Source organism: Octodon degus, unplaced genomic scaffold (genome assembly GCF_000260255.1).
Source record: "Octodon degus isolate 3935 unplaced genomic scaffold, OctDeg1.0 scaffold00034, whole genome shotgun sequence".
NCBI lineage: Eukaryota > Metazoa > Chordata > Mammalia > Rodentia > Octodontidae > Octodon > Octodon degus.
This window is the reverse complement of record NW_004524610.1, coordinates 12418403-12430212: the sequence shown is the minus strand read 5'-3', so window position 1 is coordinate 12430212 and position 11810 is coordinate 12418403. Positions and strand designations below refer to the sequence as shown.

The window sequence follows — 11810 nt, the reverse complement described above, 5'->3', positions numbered from 1 at the left end:
GCGCGCGCGCGCCTTGCTAACAATACATGGAGTAGGCTTTTCCCTTTATTCTCCGGCTCTCATTCAAGGGCCAGGTGTGTGAGAGGTGGACCTCAGGATGTGTCCAGCTAGAGATGGCCCCTGAGCCAATCTTATACTAGGAGGAAACCCCTGACACATGAGGCTGTACTCACACATTAAGGCCAAGTTCCCAGCCTCTAGTCCACGCAGCAAAAGCACGAAAGCTAATCCTGCTCTTCATGAAAGAGTCGAGTGACCACGAGAACTCGCCTCCTTGAGCTCCTCGAGCTAAAGCCCTTTTCCTGTTTTTCTCACTTTTGAACTCTTAACCAATCCGTCTTCCGATGGCTCTCGCTGATGCACCTTGAGATCCTTATCCTTGGTAAGTCAGCAAACCTGGGTGGTGGGAGCTGCGGAGAATGTGGCTCCCATCTTCTCTCTAGAGAACTTCCTGAGAGGGGTCTTTCGGAAACATGGTCCTTTTGTGATTTCCTCCAAAATGAACAAAAGAACCCTTTGGCTGATTGGTGCCAGCTGAAACCCAGGGATACCAAGATGAAGGACAAAGTGTTCAGGGTCTTACTACTAGATTGGACTCGTAGTGATCTGCCTATTTACAGCCTCCCAAGAGCTGGGATTATAGGCACGTGCCACCACGCCAAGTCTCAATTGAGGACTCAGCGGCCCCGGAGGTGGGGCCGGCATGGCAGGCCCAGGAATCAAACCCGGGGCCCTGCACCTGCTTGCAGGTGCTTTAATTCACTGAGCTACTTTGGCTGGCCCTTAGACAGCCCACTTCTACCCGGAACCCATCCTCTGAAATAAGAGACCCATGGTGATGGCCTGTGACAGCCCCACCTATGGACCCCGGGTCTGTGCCTGAAGGGGTAAACGTCTGCCCTTGTCTGGCTGCCTGCTTGCTCCCCACTGCCCTTCTCTCTCCCCTGCACTGCTTTCTGTCTCCCAGCCCTCGTGGTACGAAGTGCCCACTTCGCTATTCCTTCGGGAGGTGGAACTACTGAATGCAGCTGAGAAAAACAAAAACCACGTAGGAATTGCTTCTCTGTGTTCATCAGCGAAGCGACAAAGTCAGTTTTCCGAAGGTCGCTTTCAAGTCATTGCTAGTGGGCTGTTCCTGTCAGTCTTCCTCAGGTGAGGTTGCGCAAACCCAGGATGATCTGAGGACCAGTGTTTCTCTGTGTGCCAGTCCTGGGTGGACATGGAAGGATCGCCCAGCACTACAACAAGACATTAAATGAATGGGGTTTCTTTTTGTTTGTTTTAAAGAGAAAAAAATCAAAACAAGATAATAGGGTAGCAATGGTTAATACAGGGTGTATTGTTATCTTTAAATTAATTGTTCAGAGTACAAAATATAGACACTTCATTGCCCAAACAGTAGTAGTACAAACCTTTTGATGAACTAAGAGAAATTAGTATTATAAGGATCATACATGTATATATACACATTTTTTCCCTTCTTTCTTTTTTCCTGTCCCCTACCTCAGTTTCTCTTTCTTTTTGAACAACTTCTTCTCATTTTGCAGTATCTATTGTACATTTTGGATCTTACTCTTTCAACTTCTTACACTAGGGAGACAATTGGATGTTTACACATGTGTGTCTGGTTGATTTCACATATGAGTATGGTCTCTAGTTGTATCCATTTACCTATAAAAGTCTCCAGTTTATCCTTCCTTATGGCTGAGTAATACACCATTGCATAAAAAGACCACATCTTTTTAAATCCATTCCTTGCTTGATGGGCATTTGGGTTGTGTCCAAGATCTAGCTATCATAAATTGTGCTGCTATAAACATGGGTGCACATATTGCTGTGTTATGACGCCTTCAATTCTCCTGGAAAGATACCCAGGAGGGGAATAGCTGGGTCCCCTGGGACCTCCAATCCTAGTTTTTTTTGAAGATTGATCGATCGATCGATCGATCGATTGATCTATCTATCTATCTATCTATCTATCTATTTAAAAAACCTTTAAAAATAAGTCAATTTAATTTTTTCCTTCAAAATTTAAAAGGTCAGTTTGTACACCACATAAAAGGTTAGTTTACATGAAATCCAGTGCTGAGCTTGGGTCCTTAAACTATAGCAGGGTGCAAGAGACAGGAAGCCCATTTCCTGAGCCCCGCTGGCCCATGGGTTTGCGGGGCAGGGTGTGGCTTTGCTTTCTAATCAACTTCTCACTGCCTTTGGGCATTCTTAGTGTTCTCTGCTTTGGGTGTTAGGGCCACTTGTAATAATTGCTGCTCTCAGCTGAACAATAGTAGGCATTCACTTCCAAGGGAAAGAAAATGACTTGGCTCATTCATAAGCTACAGCTCCTCACAGTCCTTCAAATCGAGCGAGCGTATTCCAACGAACAGAGCCCTACCCAGCGTTAACAGCTTTGCCCGCACAACGGTGGCGCTTGCTTCTGCACTAGCACTGCTGACACAGAGAGAAGCTCTGCAGCGCAGAAGCGGATGCAGGCTGCTGTTTCCACGCAGAAATGTACACGAAGAAGCAAGGTGAATTTTTAAATCATTTAAAAATTTTTAAATTTGCAAGACCCCATTGTTCTATAAATGAACTCTGTTGGAAGCCATGCCCAAATGCAACTCCAAACAATTTTAGAAAGCACACTGCCCTTTCAAGAGGTGTGCTTTGATCTTTAAGTGTGTTTGTCTCTTGGTAAATATAATGGATATTAATGCTCATTATAGACTGTATCAATAGTCCCTTTCTGCCCAGCTATATGCAATATAAACTCAAAGATGGCTGTGTCTAAGGAGTAAAGAGCAGATTCTATTCTTTTGATCTGTTTGGTATAATGAAATAACCACTAAAGGGAGATGGCTTAGCAGTCTAAGCATCCTCCTGGCAAGAACAAGGACCCAGGTTCAATCCCCTGGACAATGTGCCATGCCAGCCCCAGAACAACAGGCATGCCGTGCGGGCCACCAAAACCGTGCATGGTGGCATATACCTGTAATCCCAGCACTGGGGAAGCTGAGACAGGAGGATCACTATGAGTCTGAGCTGCGTAGCATTGAAACCCTCGATCGAATAAATACATTCATAAATAAAAGATTAGCAAAAATAACCACTGAGGAAGAAACAAGGTGTTGATCTTAGGTTTCCCATCCCTTTGCTTTGTGGGTTTGGAGAGGATTCGACCCTGGATCTCATTACATCATCTGGAATATGATCAGAAAGGTCTAAAGCTCCAGTGCTGCAGCTCAAGTTTCAGTAACTATGACTTTATCCCAAATATGCTTAATTATTACTGTTGGCCAAAAAGTCAGGATTCAGGTAAGAACTCCTTTTTTATGTTTTCTTTGCAAAAGGAACCACAACCACAACAGAAAAACCCTGTAATCTCTATTATATTCCTCAATCCAGTCCCTTCATGTCCTGCATGGAAATTAGGGTGAGACTGGAACCATGCTAACCGCTTCCCTGGGAGATGGGGTCCCCAACTGGTTCTTAGGTTCTTTGCCAGGGGAACAAAGAAGAAGCAATGAAGTCTCACCAGGTGGCAGCTGCAGGAGTGTCCACCAAAGGACACAGGCAAGAGCTCGGAGGGATTTGAATTTAGGCATTTTAAAATGTGTGTCAGCAATGGAGTATTGCTCAGCTACCAAAAAGATAGCTCGAGGCTTTCATAGGTAAATGGATGCAACTAGAGACCATACACATAAATTAAATACATCAGACCTGCATGTGTAAACATTGTATTGTCTCCCTAGTGTAAGAAACAAGGAAAAGGAGAAAAGAAAGGGGCTGAGGAGATAGCTCAGTGGACTAAGCATCTGCTTTGGCAAGTGTAGGGACCAGAGTTCGATCCCCTGTCCTGCATGCCGCATCAGCCCTGCCCCCTGGGCGCGCTGAGCTGACAACTGAGTCTGGGCATGGTGGCACACGCCTGTGATCCCAGCAATGGGGAGGCTGAAAACTGGAGGATCACTATGAGTCTGAGCTGCGTGGTAAGACCCTGTACCAAATACATAAATGGAAAAAAAGGAAGGGGAAAACATATTTATGTGTACATACAGGATGACTTACCGAATTACATCGCTGATTTCCGCTGGTCTACTGAAAGAAGCAGTTAATGCTTAAATGTTTTTTCTTCTCTTTAAGTTTATCTTTTTTTGTACTACTTTTGTATGCTTATATCTGATACTGTGACAACTACTTGAAAACAACATCATACTCTATAACAACCATTGTCAAATTCCTATTATTTTGTTTAGTGAAATTCTGTATCATTTCTAATATGTGTGTGTGTGTTTTGGGGGGGAGGTGATCAGCCTGCCCTGGGGGCGGGGCTGGTGTTGGGGGGGGTCGTGATTATGCCACGCTTCCTGCATTTTGCCTAAGCAGGTGCTTTACACCACTAAGCTATCTTGCCAGCCCTGTTTTTTTTTTTTTTTTTTTTTTTAATTTTTTTTGTATTAATGTATGTCAGGGCTAGAGTGCCTCCCATTGGCTCTTCGTTAACCAGATTGACAGCCTGACTGCTGGTGCTGAGTCAGTGGTCCATTGCACAGGTCCTTTCCCATGATTCTCTGTAATAATTGCATATATGGAATGCAGTACATCTGCGTGAGCTCTTAATGAACCCCAGGTGAAGACAGGTTAATGGCGATCTTCAGAAGGATAAGGCACACAGGCCTCTGGTTTGGGGGTCTTGCCGTTTTCCAGGACTGGAGCAGAGGTCTTTGTTTTCCTATCTCTGCCTCTGGGAAATAAGCTTTAGGAAATAGTTTGGGGAGTTGGCCCCAGGGCACTGCCCAGGTTCAGGCGAGTGGAGGGCAGTGGCCCTGTGACCCAAGTGTACCATCAATGTTAACAGGATCATCTAAGAAAATAAAGCACAGAACCTGGTTCTCCATATCGGTGGACTTCAAAACGAAAGACTACACCACAAGAATGTCTCTGGCAGGGGCAGAATAAGGAGAGAGAGAGGCTGTGAAGTGTCACAGTTGGTCTTGGAGGAGCAGAGGAGTCCCTGGAGTGGGCTGAGTCACTTTCATGGTGGAGAGATGAACAGGAGAAAAGCCAGACCGATCTATGTAACAGGAACACGAATAAACTCGAGGCTGGTGAAAGCGTAAGTGCCCATGTCATAGAGGGAGGGAGCAGGGGGAGGGGACAGTGGTGCTCTTAGAGGGGTGGTAGTGACTTTAGGAGAAAAGAGTCAGCCAGGGGGGAGACCCTGGCCCGGGACCCAGCTCTCCTCAGCGGTAGGGAAGGTGGAGGGGCCTCCCTCAAGTGCGGGCCAGTGTTGCCTCGCTGCGCAGAGCCAGCCTCCCGGCCACACTCAGAGCTGCTCAGGTTAGGCGCAGCCCCTGGCACGGTGAGGCCCGCTGGCACCCTCCTCCTCCTCCTCCTCCTGGTTCCTGTTCTCTGCTTATTTGCTGAGAATCCTAGGGCAGGAAGTTCAAGGCAGTTGTGCTTTGGGCAGAAGTTCCATCCAGGGTAAGGGACCTTGAGGCAGATGAGGAAGAAAGCAGAAGGTTCAGCAGGCCAAGAGAAAATCTTCCTTGATCGTTGTTTTCTTAGTCCCGACAACATGGGACACAAAAGGTAGGAAGCAGACCAGATAGTTGAGTTAAGACACATACATGATGTCCCAAATAAACCTGCCTTGAGGTGGTTTCGGGGAGAGGCTGCCGATGGCAGAGGAACCGTAAGGAAAGCACGTGTGAATACCAGCTCGAGTGAGGAGGCCTCCTGTCCCGTGTGACGGCTCTGTGCCGAGCGTTGGCTGGCGACATAGGCAAGGCCAGGCAGGCTGCAGTTTCATTCTTGTCATTGGAGTATAAGCGAGCTCTCGGTTATCATTGGAGTGAGCCTGGGTTTTTGTGAAAGGCTGCAAACCTAACCTAAGTGAACAAGAGTCCCCAGCAGAACAAGCCTGGCTCTCTCTGTAGGACTCTGTGGCGCATGGCCCATGGCACTAGAAAGCGCTTTTTCAGATGCATTAATGGTATTTCTGAGAAATCTTAGGGCAGGGGGTTGCAAAGCATGGTTCCTGGACAGAGGGGAGACTCGACCCTTTCAAGGAGCCAGATCAAACTATTTTCATGGTATCACTGAGGTGTTATTGGTTTGGCCAGGCCTTGTCGCATGAGTGCAGTGTCCCAGAGGTGACAGGCTGAGGGGTGTTCCACATGACGGAGTGCAGAGGCCATCTGAGAAGCCAGATGCCTTGTCTTAAGCTGGGCTCTCCAGATTATTCCAAAAATGTAAAATGATGCTACTTATCTATCTTTCAGAGGGAGGCTAGAAGATTTTTTTTTCTCCAACAATATTTATGTTGAGATGTTTATTTTTATCAAATGAGCAGTCTTTGTAGTGTTTTCAGTCTTAATATCCAGTGCTAGGAGCATCAGCAGAGATGTTCGGCGCACACATGTATGCACACGTTCAGAAAGCTCCGTGGGGAACCTTGAAATATGAGAAGCGTGTAAGGGGCCTGGGACCAAAACACTGAGAACTGCCCCGTTGGATAAACCAGCCCCTGAGACTTAAAAAAAAATTATTCTTATTCTTATTCTTATTCTTATTATTATTTTGCGGAACCAGGGATTGAACTCAGGCCCTTGTGCTTACCAGGCTTAGTCTATTGAGCTATCTCCTGAGCGTCCCCTGAGGCTTTGGAGACAGCAAGGGGGACCTTAGGAAACTGTATGGGAGCAGTGGCTTGTGTGTGTGGTTGCATCTAGTCTTAGAGTGTGAACTTAGCGTTCCTGCAGCCCTGGGTTCAGGCTCCAGCATCAGAAACTAGGTTCAAGTCCCTCTCACCAAACTGGGTGACAGGCCAGTATGTAGCAGCAGTTACGCCAGCTCCTGCGATCTTTTAATGGCTTCCTGTCAGGAACTTCACTAGGAATTAAGGCTGCTTAATGATGAAATAAACAACAGGCATTACCAGTCCCTGGAATAATATCAGTATCTTGGAAATTGACTGACCAGCTGGGAAAAGGGTCACAGCGAGGGGTGGAGGTCTAGAGAAAGCACAGCAGAACAAAACATGAACATGGCACGAAGGATGTGCTCGCGGGATGGAAGAGGAGAAACCCAGAAGGGTGTCCGCGGTGAGCGAGCGCCGGTGGCGCGGGTGGGTGTGCCTGGGCGTGGGAGGAGCCCGAGTGGCCGAGCCGGACAGACGCGCTTGGGGAGCAGCGCACGTGGCCTCCGCCTGCAGAGAACCTGCCGGGTTGCATCCGGCCGTGGGCCGCCCGCGGAGGGGACTCTGGGGGCGAGAGGGAGGCTGGTGGGGCGAGGAGTGGACAGCTGCCGTACGAACCGTGCTCTTCCGTCTCTTTCTGTGCTGTGCGCCGGCTGGGACCTTTCAGAAACGTGAAACAGCCCCACTCCGCAGTTCACTGCATCCAGCAGATGTACTTTATGGCTTTCAATCCGATTTTCAAAATGAACGAGGTATCAAATAACGTTTGCCTGAAAGCAGGAGAGAGGAAATCCGTTCACTGGCCACTTACCAGGGTCGTTTTAAGGTTCCAGAGTTTTAGCCATTGACTGTCTGAAGTACGAAGTGGCGTCCATCCCAAGAAGGACAAAGTTCTGCAGTGTGCTAGCTGCTAAGTCCTGCAAAAATGTTCACTTAGGTTTTGGGAGAAAAGCGATGCATAGGGGGCTGACTGAGGCAGACAGCTGGCTACGGCCGCCTGCTCACACTTGATGCCTGGTGCATAGTAAGTGGAAAATGCATTTTTGCCTTGGTTTCCTGTGACCTAGGGGGTGGGGGTGGCAAGGAGTGAAAGAAAAATCCATGACTCAGTATTTTTTAGTTGTGGTAAAACCTCATTCGGGTTCTCAGTCTTATTAAAGTTGAAATTTTGAGTTTACTCATCAGCATTAAGCCCTTAGATGTTTGCTTGATGCATATTTTGAAAGCAGGGCTTGATATACGTGTATAGTATGTTTTGTGTAACAATGTTGTTACTCAATGCCCTTGCTATCTTGCTGGGAATATGCTAGAAAATTCTTGTCAGAATAAACACATTCCCTCAGGAATGAAAGGCTTAACATATTTCTAGTTCAACTGTACCCCTTTCCAGTGAGCAGATAAACCAAATTATTGACATTGGTCATTATACCCCACACAGCTCACAGAGCTATTGTGGACTCCCCCGGGGGTCTCTGGGACCAAGGGTAAAAAACTGAGGTGGCTAATGTTCTCCAATAAGGAGAAGTAAAGGCCAGGCATGGCGGCACACAGCCATAAACCCCATCACTCTAGCAGGATGAGGCAGGAGGATCACAAGTTTGAGCCCCAGCTGGAAAACCTAATGAGACTCTCTCAAATAAAGAGTTCAAAACAAAACAAAAGCAGGAGATGTGGATAATGTAGTTCAGTGGAAAAGCCCTGGGTTCAATTCCTAGTACTACACCAACAATAAATAACCAACCAACCAACCAATGACACACCATCTATATACCTGACAGTTTGCTATGCAGTACACAAAACTCAAAAGAAGAAATAAAAATAGAAAGGTATAACACAATTAAAAGGAAAGTGAGAACTCGAGGATTAGACAACAAAGAGAGGACAAAGAGAAAAGCTAGGAAACATGACAGGGACAAAGCCATACATTTATGTACATAAGATGAGTAAGGCAATGATCCTGAGAATCTGCAGCAGGTTTTTGAAATTAGTAGTTAATTGGTAGGATTCTCACCCTGCCTAACTATATATGCTGATACTTGTGAACTAAGGAACTGCACTGAAGATAGCAATGTGTAATGGTAGGGTCATGCTTGGAATGCCTGTCATTCTGGTCTTCTAAATACGTACTGTTTGTCATGACATACCAATTACTGCCATACTGTCTTTCAAGTAAATGTTTGTTTGAAACAAAAAAGTGGTAATAAATGAAAACAAGAGAAAAGAAAAGAAAAAGTCATAAGACTGTCCTGCTACAATACTGTATATGGTTAGATTTCTAAATTTCTGTGTAAAAATATGTAACTTTATTCCTATTTTTAATTTTTTTATTTTTAAATTTTTTTCTTCATATAATGTAGGGACTTAAAGTTTAAAATATCAATACTGGATGGAAAATACCTGTTCCATGTTATGCCTAAGATGTTTGATATTCAGACAGATAGTGAGGTTAGGCTGAACTGCCTATGTTGTAGGATGATATTAATAAGCTTCTCTTCTGGATGGTTAACAATCGAAGTTTGAAGACCAAAAATTAGAGAAAAAGAAAGGCTGCAAGGACAGCTAACATTTTGGTCCCAGCCTTTCAAGGTCAGTGAAGACTCAGGATATAGGAGAACCTATACTGTAACATCATGGAACTCAGTTATGTCCCAAATTTTCTGATCAAGGAGATTATGGGGCCACAGAGGAAAGTGATCGATGATGTAGAGTGTGCCTAAGGAGAGTCTCATGGAGAGAAAAGATTCTTTCAGGCTTTCACAGAGAGCAAATTGGTCAAACAATGGCTGTGACTCATCCACATGGCTGACACTCAGAAAGGATCTACAAACTGTGTACAGGGTTACAGGATAAATCCTGAGGGGATTTGACTGACCTTGTCAGATACAAAAGTTACATTTCTTGTTATATAGGTCTTGCTTTATCTTGCTCTTAACCATCCAGCAGAAAAGTATAAAAACAAAGTATAAAAAGTAAAGCCATATTAATATGCTGAGCTGAAAAAAGGCTTGTCAACAGCTTCTTTTTTTTCTTTTTCTTCTTTCTTTTTGGTGAAACAGGGGATTGACTTCGGGCCCTTGTGCCTGCCAGGCAAGCGATTATTCCACTGAGCCATCTTCCTGGCCAAGTCAACAACTTCTGTCATTGCCAGTCTTAAGGAAAACCCACTACTATTATGGACTAGTGGACTATATTGGAATGTTTTACTGAATTCAGGCACCTATAATATTTAAATGACCATGGAATACCCTTCTCTGACAAAACTAAACAAAAAAGGGGCATACAAATGAATGTCCATTTCGTATCTGTATGTTCAAAATAGTTAGGATAGATATACAGCTGCATTCTCTTGGATCTTGAATAGAGAGACTTGTTCTAATAGTGTTCATGGACAGGATATCCTGTCTGCGTCTTGTACAATGAATAACCACTAAGACAATACGCAGTGTATTAATTATTGAAGCTTTGCTAGTGATCAGTTTTGAAACTGTCTCATTGCTATCTGTTTCTCAATAAAATTACTTTAAAAAATCCCACACAATCCACAAAACAAACAAAACAAAACTGAATTTGACAGGCAGCTTATGAACTAGTTTTAACTATTCTGGTAAAGCAGGATTAGGACTGTGACTCCAAATACATTGAGTTACTGCTCCTAGAAACTTTAAGTCATTTTTTAAGAGAATGATAACATTTTTTACTCACATTTTAAGAATCAGAAGTACAAATAGTGTGAAGAAAATATTGGTCATGTAGTGATCACTGGGTCAGACTAAGGGACCAGGAGGGACACAGTGAGATACACAAGATGTGAGGCTCAGAGGGGCAGGAAGCACCCCTTAAATGAAGGAGTGGGGAAGGTGAACAGTGCACAATGAAGACTCAAGGAAAGGGGCCCACAGACCCGGCTGTGCATTCCTGTTGGTGAGGGTCCATGCCCACCAGCACCACCCAAGGTTGTTCCCAGGCAGAAATGATACCAATGTTTATTCATTCATGCCAACAGCATTAGTAAACTGCTTCAGGAAGGCAGAGAAAATCACCTTTAAGGGAATGAAACCGGCCTATTAACCTATCACAGGCAGCTGTTCAGTGCTTCTGCATGTATTTGCAGCAATTGGCAGTTAAGTTCTTTGCATTTCTTCTAACCAGTTGGAATTAAATTGCTGGGTAGGTATGCCCAGAATTCAGTGACCCTCTCTCTCATATAGAATTAAAATCTTAGCACTTTAAATAATTGTGAGAAAGGTCAGTTTAGATGTGAGATCATTCAGACACTATTAAGAAGTTTTATTTCTTTGTATTTTCAAATTGTACAGGAAATAAAACTAATGTAGCAACATATTACTTCCTAGAGGTCCTTCTTGGGAAATAAAAATGCAATTCAAACTTGGAATATTAAAACACTTCTTCACCAGTTATTGTTTCCACTCAAATTTTACTTCTTAAACAATATTGTGTATAAGAGAAAGGTACCATAAAATAATGATTTTTCCTTTCAAGTAATTAAGTGTGGTTTTCACTCTATAAATCACTCTATAAATAACAAAAGTTAATGTTTCTACTAGTTATTATAAGCGCCTGTAACTTAACTTTAGAAGCAGAATAGATGTGTCTTATAAAGAAAATATAATATACTTGAAGTCACAAAATACTCTTGTTCTCTTTATTTCTTTTCTAATTTTGTATTTATTTATTTAGTTGGTACAGGGTCTCACTATGCAGCTTGGCCTCATAATGATCCTGCTGTTTCAGCCTCCCCAGCTCTGGAATTACAGGCGTGCACCACCACTCCTGGCATGGTGTGCAGTACCGGGGATCGAACCTTGGTCCTTGTGCTTGCCAGGCAGGCAGTTAAATGGCCAAGCTATCTCCCCAGCCCCTCTTTATTCTTTTCTTTATAGGTAATATGTAAAATAAATGTTCGCAATAATCCTAGGCTGTTGTTGCCATAATTGAGCAGTTGACAATAAATGAATGTTTTACCTCTTTTAAGAATAATACATAGCAGTACACTTACTAAATCATCCTTCTGTTTTTATGGTAGTTCCAGGATTGGAAATTCAAATAATATTCCATTCACTGATGGAAGGTGTTTGCTATATAAGAGTTGATC

The 11810-nt window shown here is 44.1% G+C and overlaps 1 protein-coding gene across 5 annotated transcripts in view; it reads left to right on the top strand.

The window, feature by feature from the left end:
- Nucleotides 1–11810, top strand: part of Arhgap18 (Rho GTPase activating protein 18) — a 124154-nt gene that overhangs the window by 51664 nt on the left and 60680 nt on the right. Inside the window, exon 1 of one of the 5 annotated variants that reach the window (XM_023714256.1) lies at nucleotides 5392–5398. The exons of the other annotated variants lie outside the window; for them this stretch is intronic. The gene's annotated coding sequence lies outside the window, so the exon portion shown is untranslated. Of the gene's footprint in view, nucleotides 1–5391; nucleotides 5399–11810 lie in introns of those variants that run through there. 5 annotated transcript variants of the gene reach the window in all.